Genomic DNA, 11,223 nt, shown 5'->3' with positions numbered 1-11,223 from the left:
TCAGTTGGGTCGAACGGTCGAGGCGATCGAATGCGTTAAGCCGAACGTCCTTTAGAACGAATTCTGGAACGCTTGAGACGCGGATGGCTGAACGACTGAGGTCAAGGTGCCGAACGTCACAGAGGACCAATGTGCGAGCATCAGGTGTAGTCGAATGGGCGAACGCTTGTAGATCCGAGTGGACGAACGTTATTGAGGCGGGATGGTTGATTGCCAGGGATGAACGTTGAGGCCACTCGGTCTTGTCGTCGACCAAGGTGGACGACCTTGGTGGTGGCTCGCTCTTGATGGTCGAGCTGCACATTGTCGAGCGGTGACAAAGAAGGTTTTGTCGATCGGTCACGGTCGACATTCGGTCTTGCTGCCGACCAATGTGGACGACCTTGGAGTGCGTCGAATGGTCGAAAGGCCGAACGCTGGAACGCTCGTGGCCATGGATGGTCGAGCGGTCGAGGCCAAAGATGGCCGAACGTTGAGGCCGAGATAACGAACGTGACAGGCGTCGAGGACTGTATGTAGCCGTTGAATGTCGAGCGTCCTCGAAACCGAAAGGGCGAAAACCTTTGAGGCCGAACGGCCGACAGCTTGGACGCTCGTACCAAGGGATTGTCGAGCAGCGTCGAACGCTCGTTGATATGGACTTGACAAGTGAACGCTCGTTGACATGTGTTGACGAGCGCTCGTGTTGAAGTATGGTCGAACATCTTCGAGGCCAAACATCCGACAGCAATGATGCTCGCATGCAGTGATTGTCGAGCGTTCGAATATGATGGTCGAGGCTGAACGGCCGATTGCTTGAACGCTCGTACACATGAGTTGTCGAGCGATCGAGTAGCACGTGAGGTCAAGCGCTAGAGACCGAATGTTGATGATGAGCGAAGTGACGAACGCTCTAGGCCGAACGTCAGAGAAATCTAGTGATCGAACGTTGAGGCCGGCAGCACGAACGTTACTGTCGTACGCGGGGCTGGGTTTGGGACTTGTAGAACGAACGTCATTGACGTACGCGAGGCTGAGGTGTTTGAACGTTCGACACATATTTTGTTGAACGCTCGTACAGATGTTGAACGGTCGTCTGGCGTTTGAAGTTTGGGGATTAGAAATTGGGTTGGATGACGTGGAGGCAGAACCGAAGGAGGCGTGGATGGAGCGAGTCTTGCGGAAGACGTGGAGAATGGGTCTGGCAATGCGGCAGACCTGGAGGCGCCGAAAGGGCTCGGCCTGAGTTTGGGAATTTAGGGTTTTCGGTTCTCAATCTCGATTCTGTTCCTTGGGGTTTCGATTCCTGTGTGAAGAGTTTGCCATTTTGAAGGCGTGAAGATGGCGTTGACAGCGACGCAGTGATTTGAAAAAGCGGCGGCGCCATTGAGCTTTGGGTTGCGATTTGGGAATTTAGGGTTCCCGTTGTTCTGCGATTTCTGGTGTAATTGGGAATTTGGGAAATTAGGAATTGTGGTTTTGTGTGATTTTTGTTTGCATAAGGAGAAGACACAGGGGTTCCCTGGAGAAGATGGTTGCATGTTTTTGGATTGCATGTGTAGGAAGATTGACGATGGTGATGTGCTGTGAAGATGCGTGATGGAGAACTCGCGTCTGAGGGTTCCATGGATGCACGATTTGGAGTTCTGTTGCATTGAGAAAATGGTTGTCCCTAATCACAATTTGGGTGCAGATTGCCATGAAGAAGGCATGATTTCACGACGGCGTTGTTCGAAGATTGAACTAGGATGTGCGAATCGAGTTTTCAGAGGTTGGGTTTGATCTTTGTGTCTTGAATTATTGCGTTTCAGTGGTTCAGGTGGAGATGGATGGTGGATTTAAGCATGTTTTTGCACTGGATCTGACCCACAAAGGGGTGTGATTTCGCTGATGTCTACTGGCATTAATGGCTCACGGGGGAAGAAGGAGAGAAACCCGCTGGAGGCGTCGTTCGATCTGGTAATGACAGTGGCGTCAACGGCTCGTGGAGGAGAATCTGGGTGGCGATGCAGCGATCGTCAACAGCTCGCGGAGGAGAATCTTGGTGGCGATGCAGCGATTTGATGGAGTAGCTCTATTCGAAGGAGGGTTTCGTCAAGGCCAAGTGCTCCTCTTGCGGTTTTTGTGAGATGACACTCGGCCCCACGGTGGGCGCCAAAATGTTTCGGTGTACATTTGTCCGGTGTGTCTTTATTGCTCCTGGCTGTCTGGGACGCTTGCTCTTCTCCAATTGTTGTTGTTCATACTCCCAAAGGAGGGGAGGTACCTGCAAAGATACTCCGACGCTCAAGTCAGATGTGAATTATGGAGCCTCAGCTCTCAAGAGAGTGGTTATGATACTGTCTAGGGTCTCTAGAGCATAAAGAGAACGTCCCTGGACTTTGGTCCTGTCACTGTATTTATAAGCAAAATAAAAATAACCACCTTACCTAAAAATGTGGTTAGTGGCTTTGATAAATATATTAACTGTCTAAAATATCTAAGATATTTATGTTATTACATAAATATCCTTACTACATAACATTAATGATATTTAAAATAGCACATGTTTAATATTCAAATTAAAAAAAATCAAATCAAATACATAATAACTCTTAAATATAAATTTTAACAATACAGAGCTATATTATTTAATAGTGCAAAGTTTAAATCCAGAATATAAAATATAGTAAATGTTTTAGATTAGTTTTAAAGATAAAAAAAGATAATATCATATTAAATTTTTTTTTCTAAAAGAAATTTCATTCATCTGTAGAGGTTTTCGTGGTTTTGATTATTCAATAATTTTATCTTCCAATTTTATATTTACTTTTTAATTATTTTTAATTTGAAAAAACTTTTTCAATCGTACTTTATAGACACAGGCACTATCGATATAGTGTAGTTACCTTTTTAGCTTATTTAATAAAATTAATAGTACAATATTACATATAAAGAGTCTTTACGCTTTTAAATTCCAGTGTTAAGTAATGTTATATTATTTAAAAGTAAATTATAATTAATAAAAATTACAAAGATATTAAAAATAACATCTTTACACAAAAATTATTCACATTCTAACCACTTTTTAATGTAATTAATATTTCTGTTTTTAAGAAAAGTCAATTATGGTTAACAAGATAACAAATAAATGTTTGTATTTTTAAATTTTTATTCATTATTCAGAATAAAGTATTACAATTATTTTCACAGTAATTTTCTAAATTTCAATCTCTTATGGCATATAGTTTAATTTTTATCTTTAAACATACAATTACATTAAGTAAAGTATGATTATATATATATATATATATATATATATATATATATATATATATATATATATATATATATATATATATATATATATATATTATGCATGATGTGTAATTCTTATTACTTGTATCATAGTTCAACTTTTAGTAAACAATTTTTTTAAAAGTAAAATATATGTTTTCACGTGAATCGGTTACTCAAAATTGAACTGTGATGAATTAATAAACAAATTTAATATTACGATTTAGCTTAACATTCATAATTATACAATAGATACACAAATAAAATATAAACATGATATAATAAAATAAATCAAATAAGTCTTAATAAAAACCTCAATAGGTACTAGGAAGTCTTAAAAACATCACAGTGTGTTTGTGTAACATTCCCAAAAATATATAGTAGAATATCGTATTAAAGAGTCATCACATGTATGATATGATAAAAGAGTTATAATTGTAGTATAAAGTTAAACTTACAGTTATCAAAAAATAATTATAAATTTAAAACTTTACATACATACTGGATCAACTAAAACTATTTACAAGACTAGACTAAGTCAATTAGACAGCGGGATCTTCCCCATCAAGCGCCTGCTCCACCGAGATCTCATCTCCTTCTTCTTACACTCACCGGATGATCATTGCAAAGAAGAGATCACATCAACATACAAAACACAAGCACAAACAACACAGTAAGCTAAATAAAACAACAATCATTATATTCATCTTTTACATTATATACAATCACACATAGTCATTCACCAACATAACACACTTTATGCAAGACTCAACACTAACTTTGACTGTCCGGACTTAGAATGATTGTCGAGCTATGGCGGGTCGTGCACTCGTGGTGGCTTCTACTGCTTTGCAAAGTCATTGCCAATGGGTTTCACCCTACCACACTCACGGGGTTAGTCTGTACCACGCCTTGGAGCATACTGGAAGCCCCCAAAACTAAGACCTCCTGCTACTCCTCACACCATGGATGAATCCTCTCTACTTGAGAATGAAAGACCATTGGAGTTTCAGGATAACCCTCAAGACTGAGCTCATTCATTCATTCTAAACATACTTGAACCTCAACAAGAGACTTCACTTTGGATCATAACATAGGGCACCACCATGTAACCTCTTCTTGAGGATCATGGAATTATGTCCATCAACCATACTTTAAAATCACATACTTTTACTTTGGAACATAACTCATAACATGATCAATCATATATTGTAAGATAAACTCAAACATACTTCATAATGCACTCAACAATTCATTCAGATCAACTTAAGACTAAAAAGAAAAGAGTGAACTAAAACCTGGACTATTCGCTCAGCACACTCTCTCGCATGGCGAATCCAGAGATTTCTCGCATAGAGACTCATCTCATTGTGCGAATAAACTCCTAGTGGTACCAAACTCCAATCCCTCGCATATCGCCCCAAATTCGCTATGCGAAAGTCTAGACAGTGGTTCAGACCCCCCAAACACTCGTTATGTGTCCCCTTTCGCTATTCGAATAAACTTGACCGTGCTCCCAGACCACAACCAGTCACACAGCGCCCAGATTCGCTATGCAAATCATCAGGCAGAGAGCAAACCTTCTAAAACCATTCACACAACGCGCTCTCTTGCTATGCGAATACCCAGACATAGAGCATCTCGCCAGAATAACTCGTTATGCGAATCTATTCGCTCAGCAAGTCTGCATAATCTGCAGCACGAAATTCGGCAGAATTAAACAAATCAAACCCCATTTACCAATTCTAACTATTTTTCCCAACTTCTAACACTTCTAAATTGTTTTATATACCTAATTAGACTTGACTAAACGTTTTAAAACCTTCCTACCATCATTTTTAAGTGTTTACACCTAGTTTCTACTCCAAACCATCAAATTGAACAACTTAGGGACCCAAAACTCATTCTACCATTTTTGACACTCATTTGAGCAACTTACGAACTCAAACAAGTCCTAATTAACCTATCTAACCTATTCCAACGCACCAATTTTGCACACAACTCCTAATTTAAAATATCACCACCTCACTTCCTTAATAACTAACTTAAACCAGTACAACTTGACTCTAACCACAACCAAACAATCTCCCTGCAGATTTTTAACCTCTTATAACTCCAATAATAGATCAAAATCATTCAAATCAGTTCATCATATTAGTTTTAAATAATCACAATCCAAAACATCAATTCTCATCATAATTATGTACCATACAACATCATTTCAATTAAAATAACATAAGGATCATCTCTTCCATGAACATACTTAGTAATTAAAAAATTTTAAGAATTTCCCAACCTCCCTTACCGCTATAAAATTGTACAGCTCAAGAATTACAACGACAGTTGCTTGCACCACAAGAAACTCTACAAAAATCTACAACTCACCGATTGGTGATAGGAAACCAACCTTAGAACTCAAATTGAGCTAGAAATTGAAGATTAAAACAACTAGATACATGCAAACAGAAATCGTTGTATGATCACAGTCCAAGAACGAACGGAGAAAGAGGGGAAACAACTTACCAGCTCAAAATAGAAAATTGATCGGTAGAGATTGTAGCCCTCAACGCCAGGATCGTCTAGGTACTCCCTGATCGTCGAACAGAGGGTCCAAGCGTGAGAATTTGTAGAGAGAAGTGAGAGAGAACGAAGAAAAAAGAGTTTAAAGAGATAGACCGTGTTTTAGATAATAAGACGAGCTTTATAAAATTCTATTTATATTATAAAATTATTTTATAATAAAATACTTTGTTTCATTATTTTAATACACCTATCTATTCTAATACTTTATTTTTATTGAATTTTATTTGCAATTTAAATCCAATCTAACCTTTCTCTTATTTGTACTATTTTTTATCAATTAAAAGAGAGAGAAAAATCATTTAATTAGATTTTTTTAGTTTTTTCAAACATACATACTATCATTTAATTATCATTCATAAAAATCATTTACAATACCATCAAATATCATATATGTAATTATATATCTATTACAAGTTAGTGATCATTTACAGCATTTTTACATCTTCAAAATCTAACAGCCATAAACAAGATTTTAACCATAAAGAAGATTTTAAGATTCTCTGAAAATGTTTAGAGTAAATTTATATATATTTTAGATGTGAGGTTAATGTCAACAAAAGTCTTATTATCAGTCCTTATTTATCGTTTGTTTTTATTGTTATCAAAGTCATAAAGAGTTGACAGTGTTCAAACAATTTATACATACTAAATATGAGTTATATTTATAAATTTTAAAATAAATTTTAGATTAACAACAGATAATAATCAAATTTTGTCTTAAATTGATTAATTTATTAAAGATAATTTGGTGATAACTGAATTGTTTGGCTAATTGACCTAGGTATACAGTTATAAAATGGCTCATAGTTACATCTTTAATGTATGTTTGTCTGTATAACCGTTTAATCCATTGTTAACCCATACGGAACAATATATAATCAAAGTCTGAATCATGTCATTTTTTTCACTATACTCGCTATCACTAAAATTACATTTTCTTAATAAACTTTGAGAGTGTTTCTTCCACAATACTAATATTCTCGTAAAGAATTCCAGAAAATTTCCGAGGTTTTGCTTTGACAACAAGAAAGTGACTTCACTCGAAAAAGCATGATGACAAAATAAAGGTTTCACTTTAATGAGCAAGTTTTGCATATTGAACATTTCTCCCAGGATTCATAAGGGTCTAGGATATTAAATTCTAGGCTTAATTACCTACTTAGTCCCCATGTTCGGAGGTAATTTGCTGTTTAGTACCCGGTTTTAAAAATGTAGGCATTTGATACCTATGTTTTGAAATTTGTATCAATTGAATCCTACCCACTTAACGCCGTTATAAATCTAACGTTTTTCTGACATCAACTTTGAATTGTGGACGAGCGGTAGTGGACGAGCGTCCGAGCATCGTTGGACGAGCGTCCTCTTCTGTTGGACGAGCGTCCTCCTCTGTTTGGACGAGCGTCCTCCACTGTTGGACGAGCGTCCTCCACTGTTGGATGAGCGTCCTCCTCTGTTTGGACGAGCGTCCTCCTCTGTTTGGACGAGCGTCCTCCACTGTTGGACGAGCGTCCTCCACTGTTGGACGAGCGTCCTCCTCTGTTTGGCGAGCGTCCTCCACTGTTGGACGAGCGTCCTCCTCTGTTTGGACGAGCGTCCACAACCGCTCGTCCACAATTCAAAGTTGATGTCAGAAAAACGTTAGATTTATAACGGCGTTAAGTGGGTAGGATTCAATTGATACAAATTTCAAAACATAGGTATCAAATGCCTACATTTTTAAAACCGGGTACTAAACAGCAAATTACCTCCGAACATGGGGACTAAGTAGGTAATTAAGCCTAAATTCTAACATGTTTTCCACATCATCATGCATATCGTTTTTCTGCACCATCACCAGTCATAGGAATCACACGTAAATGTTCAAAACATTCTCATTGGTACATCTTTTAAGAACAATAACATAATCCAACTGGAACCAAACATGTCCCACGCCATTAACTACACTCAGCATAAAGAATTGAGTGTGGAAATGAATGACTTTATTTTAAGCTGTATCTAGCTTGTATGCATTATATAATGTCTTCTTTTCAAAATTTACCCCAAGAAAATAATAATTATTTGAAATTAACAAATTCAGAAAAAACTTTCATAAAGTTACCTATATTCATTAGCAGCACCTTTGAGAAGTACAAGCCAAACTTACACCAACCAACCATTAAAGCAAAGTCATGCGAATACTATAATTAGTCTTACCAATTTCTCAGTGTTCCTTATACAGGTAAAAATTAATGATTTCCCACATTTAAATTACCTGAATTTGTAACTGGAATATAAAAGTGGTTATTTTTTATCTCAGAACAAATTACTATTTTTTAATATATTTATATATAAACCAGTTGAATATCTCTGCATACTTGAGATAAAATCATATATTAAGAAGCATGATACTTTATTTTATATAATTTGGACATGGAAAGTTAAAAAATATAATAAAAAATGGAACAGTTCGAGAAAAACCTTTCAGTTTTTTTTATATAAGTGGCTTCCACCTTCTGAGACTCTTGTCCCATCTTCCTGTCGAAAATGGAAGAGAAAGTAAAGTTGCAGTTGTTCTCTTCTTTGTTAACCTTATTCATCTGTGTCTATGCCGCTTACACTGAAACACTTGACTCCCAAACCCTCATTCTCCGTAACCATAACCTCCCCAATCAACCCACACTCTCCTGGCCCGAATCCACCACCTCTGGGTCCGATCCCGAACCCGACCCGTCCACCATCTCCGTTCATCTCCACCACATAGACGCACTCTCTCTCAACAAAACCCCCTCCCAACTCTTCCACCTAAGGCTCCAACGCGACGGTGCAAGAGTCAAAGCTCTCTTCTCCTTGGCCTCATTGAACCAAACCCGAACTATCTCTTCAGGGTCGGGTTTCAGCAGCTCCGTGATCTCGGGTCTCTCACAGGGTAGCGGCGAGTACTTCACACGCTTAGGCGTGGGAACTCCTCCGAAGTATGTATACATGGTGCTTGACACTGGAAGCGACGTCGTTTGGCTCCAATGCAAACCCTGCGCCAAATGCTACTCCCAAACCGACGAAATCTTCGATCCTTCAAAGTCTTCGTCTTACACCGGAGTACCCTGCTCCTCCACCCTCTGCCGCCGCCTCGACTCGCCAGGATGCAGCCGGAAAAGCAGCAACTGCCAGTATCAGGTTTCCTACGGCGACGGGTCGTTCACGTTCGGCGATTTCTCAATGGAAACTCTCACGTTCCGACGAGCGCAAGTCCCTCGTGTGGCTCTCGGCTGCGGCCACGACAACGAGGGCCTCTTTGTGGGCGCCGCAGGTTTGTTGGGCCTAGGTCGCGGCGGGTTGTCGTTTCCAACCCAAGCCGGAACCCGATTCAACAACAAATTTTCATACTGTTTAACTGACCGAACCGCTTCCACCAAACCGTCTTCGATTGTGTTTGGCGACTCGGCCGTTTCGCGAACCGCACGGTTCACTCCTATAATTATTAACCCTAAACTGGACACCTTTTATTATCTCGAGTTACTTGGCATCAGCGTTGGGGGCGCGCCGGTTCGAGGCATTTCGGCTTCGCTCTTTCGTCTCGACTCGACCGGGAATGGTGGAGTGATTATTGACTCGGGCACTTCCGTGACGCGCCTCACGCGACCTGCTTACGTGGCCCTTAGAGACGCCTTTCGGGTCGGAGCTTCGCATTTGAAACGCGCGCCCGAGTTCTCGCTTTTCGACACATGTTATGATCTTTCGGGGCTGCCGGAAGTTAAGGTTCCGACCGTGGTGTTGCATTTTCGCGGTGCCGATGTGTCGTTTCCGGCGGCGAATTATCTCATTCCGGTGGATAACAGCGGCAGATTCTGCTTTGCTTTCGCCGGAACAATGAGTGGGCTTTCTATCATTGGGAACATTCAACAGCAAGGATTTCGGGTTGTGTTTGATTTGGCGGGTTCTCGGGTAGGATTTGCCCCAAGAGGGTGCGCGTGATGGAATGTGATGCAACTTGAGGTTTTGGGAACTACTCTTTCCCTTTATTTTCTTTTGTGTCTCTCTTTGACTATTGGCTTTTTGGTTTATGCGAAATCAGTAGAGATTATAGAAGGAAGATGCTATTTAATTAGTGGTGTTTTCAGCGTTTTACCTAATGAAATGCTGATTAGTGATACAAAAAAATGGTTACCTCGTTAAATGCTAAAAAATTTCTATGTATTCATGTTGCTTGTAGTTATTCTTATCTATTACTGTAAAATCAATATGAAGGGATTAACATTATTATTATTATTATTTTAATTTTCAATTACAAAAGTCACACCAAAATTATTAAAGAATGAATAACGTCTAGTAATCTAATAATGTAAAATTATGTGAGCATCTATCTAAAGGGTGGCATGGGAGTGAGACGTAAGAAATTTGTGAGTGTCAAAAAGCAATTGATAGAATATTTAAGAAACAGATGGAATGACATTTTGTATCGTCAATCACGGAGCTCATCTTTTCATTACTTTCTGCTGAATTATTTGAGTACAACGCGTGAAGAATAATGATAATTATACATTTGTCCTTTTTTTGTTAAATTAAAATAAAATATATTAATGTAAAAAATATATGGTTTATAATTTAGGAAAAATTAAAGGTTTTATTAAATACGACTGATCATCCTTTTAATTTTAAAACTAATATTTATCTTTACTATGTTTTAATTAAATCTCTTCACTTCTCTAATGTTTAAATAAAAATTAAAAAATGGAGTTTTAAGACTAAACAAAGTAAAAAATTATTTTTAATTTGCATTTAATATAATAAATGTAAGTATCACTTTAGTAAGAAATTTTATTAGTTAAATATATACCAGATATTGAAGTTTTTTTTTAAATTATATGCAATATCAATATCGTTTTATTTTATTCAAAACAAGCATAAAAAAATGAATATTGTAACATCCCAAAAATATAGTATAAAACTATATAATAGGAACATCACATTCATAATACTACATATCAGTTCTTACAAAAGATAAAACGTACGGTTATGACCGAACGACCTTACAAAATAGCAAGGGATTAAAACTATACAAATATACAATCCTAGATCGAACGGTTTACAAAAATACTTATACCGAATGGTCCTCTAAGATAATAAAACAGCAAATGGCCGAACGGTTCTACTGTTCGACCTTAACATCTACCTCTACCAAATTTTCTTCTTCCAACCCTCTTCCAGCAACGCTTCTCCATCTGCTCAAATCCACACGAATGATCATTGCAACAGAAAGACAACCACCGAACGTACAAAACGGACAAGACAGGAAGTAGGGTAAGCTTATGTAATTCAATTCAAGTATCAACATAGATTTCACACAATTCAAATAAACGAGATAGTGCATTCACTTTTACATGCAAAGCCTAATACTAGACTCTGACT

At 38.1% G+C, this 11,223-nt stretch overlaps 1 pseudogene; it reads left to right on the top strand.

The window, feature by feature from the left end:
- Nucleotides 1–8,299: 8,299 nt before the first annotated feature.
- Nucleotides 8,300–10,086, top strand: LOC124827465 (aspartyl protease family protein 2 pseudogene; annotated as a pseudogene).
- Nucleotides 10,087–11,223: the final 1,137 nt, after the last annotated feature.

Source organism: Vigna umbellata, chromosome 11 (genome assembly GCF_029865625.1).
Source record: "Vigna umbellata cultivar VRB3 chromosome 11, Vumbellata_1.0, whole genome shotgun sequence".
In the NCBI taxonomy this organism is placed as follows: Eukaryota; Viridiplantae; Streptophyta; class Magnoliopsida; order Fabales; family Fabaceae; genus Vigna; species Vigna umbellata.
The sequence above is the reverse complement of the archived record's forward strand: the minus strand, read 5'-3'. Positions and strand labels throughout refer to the sequence as shown.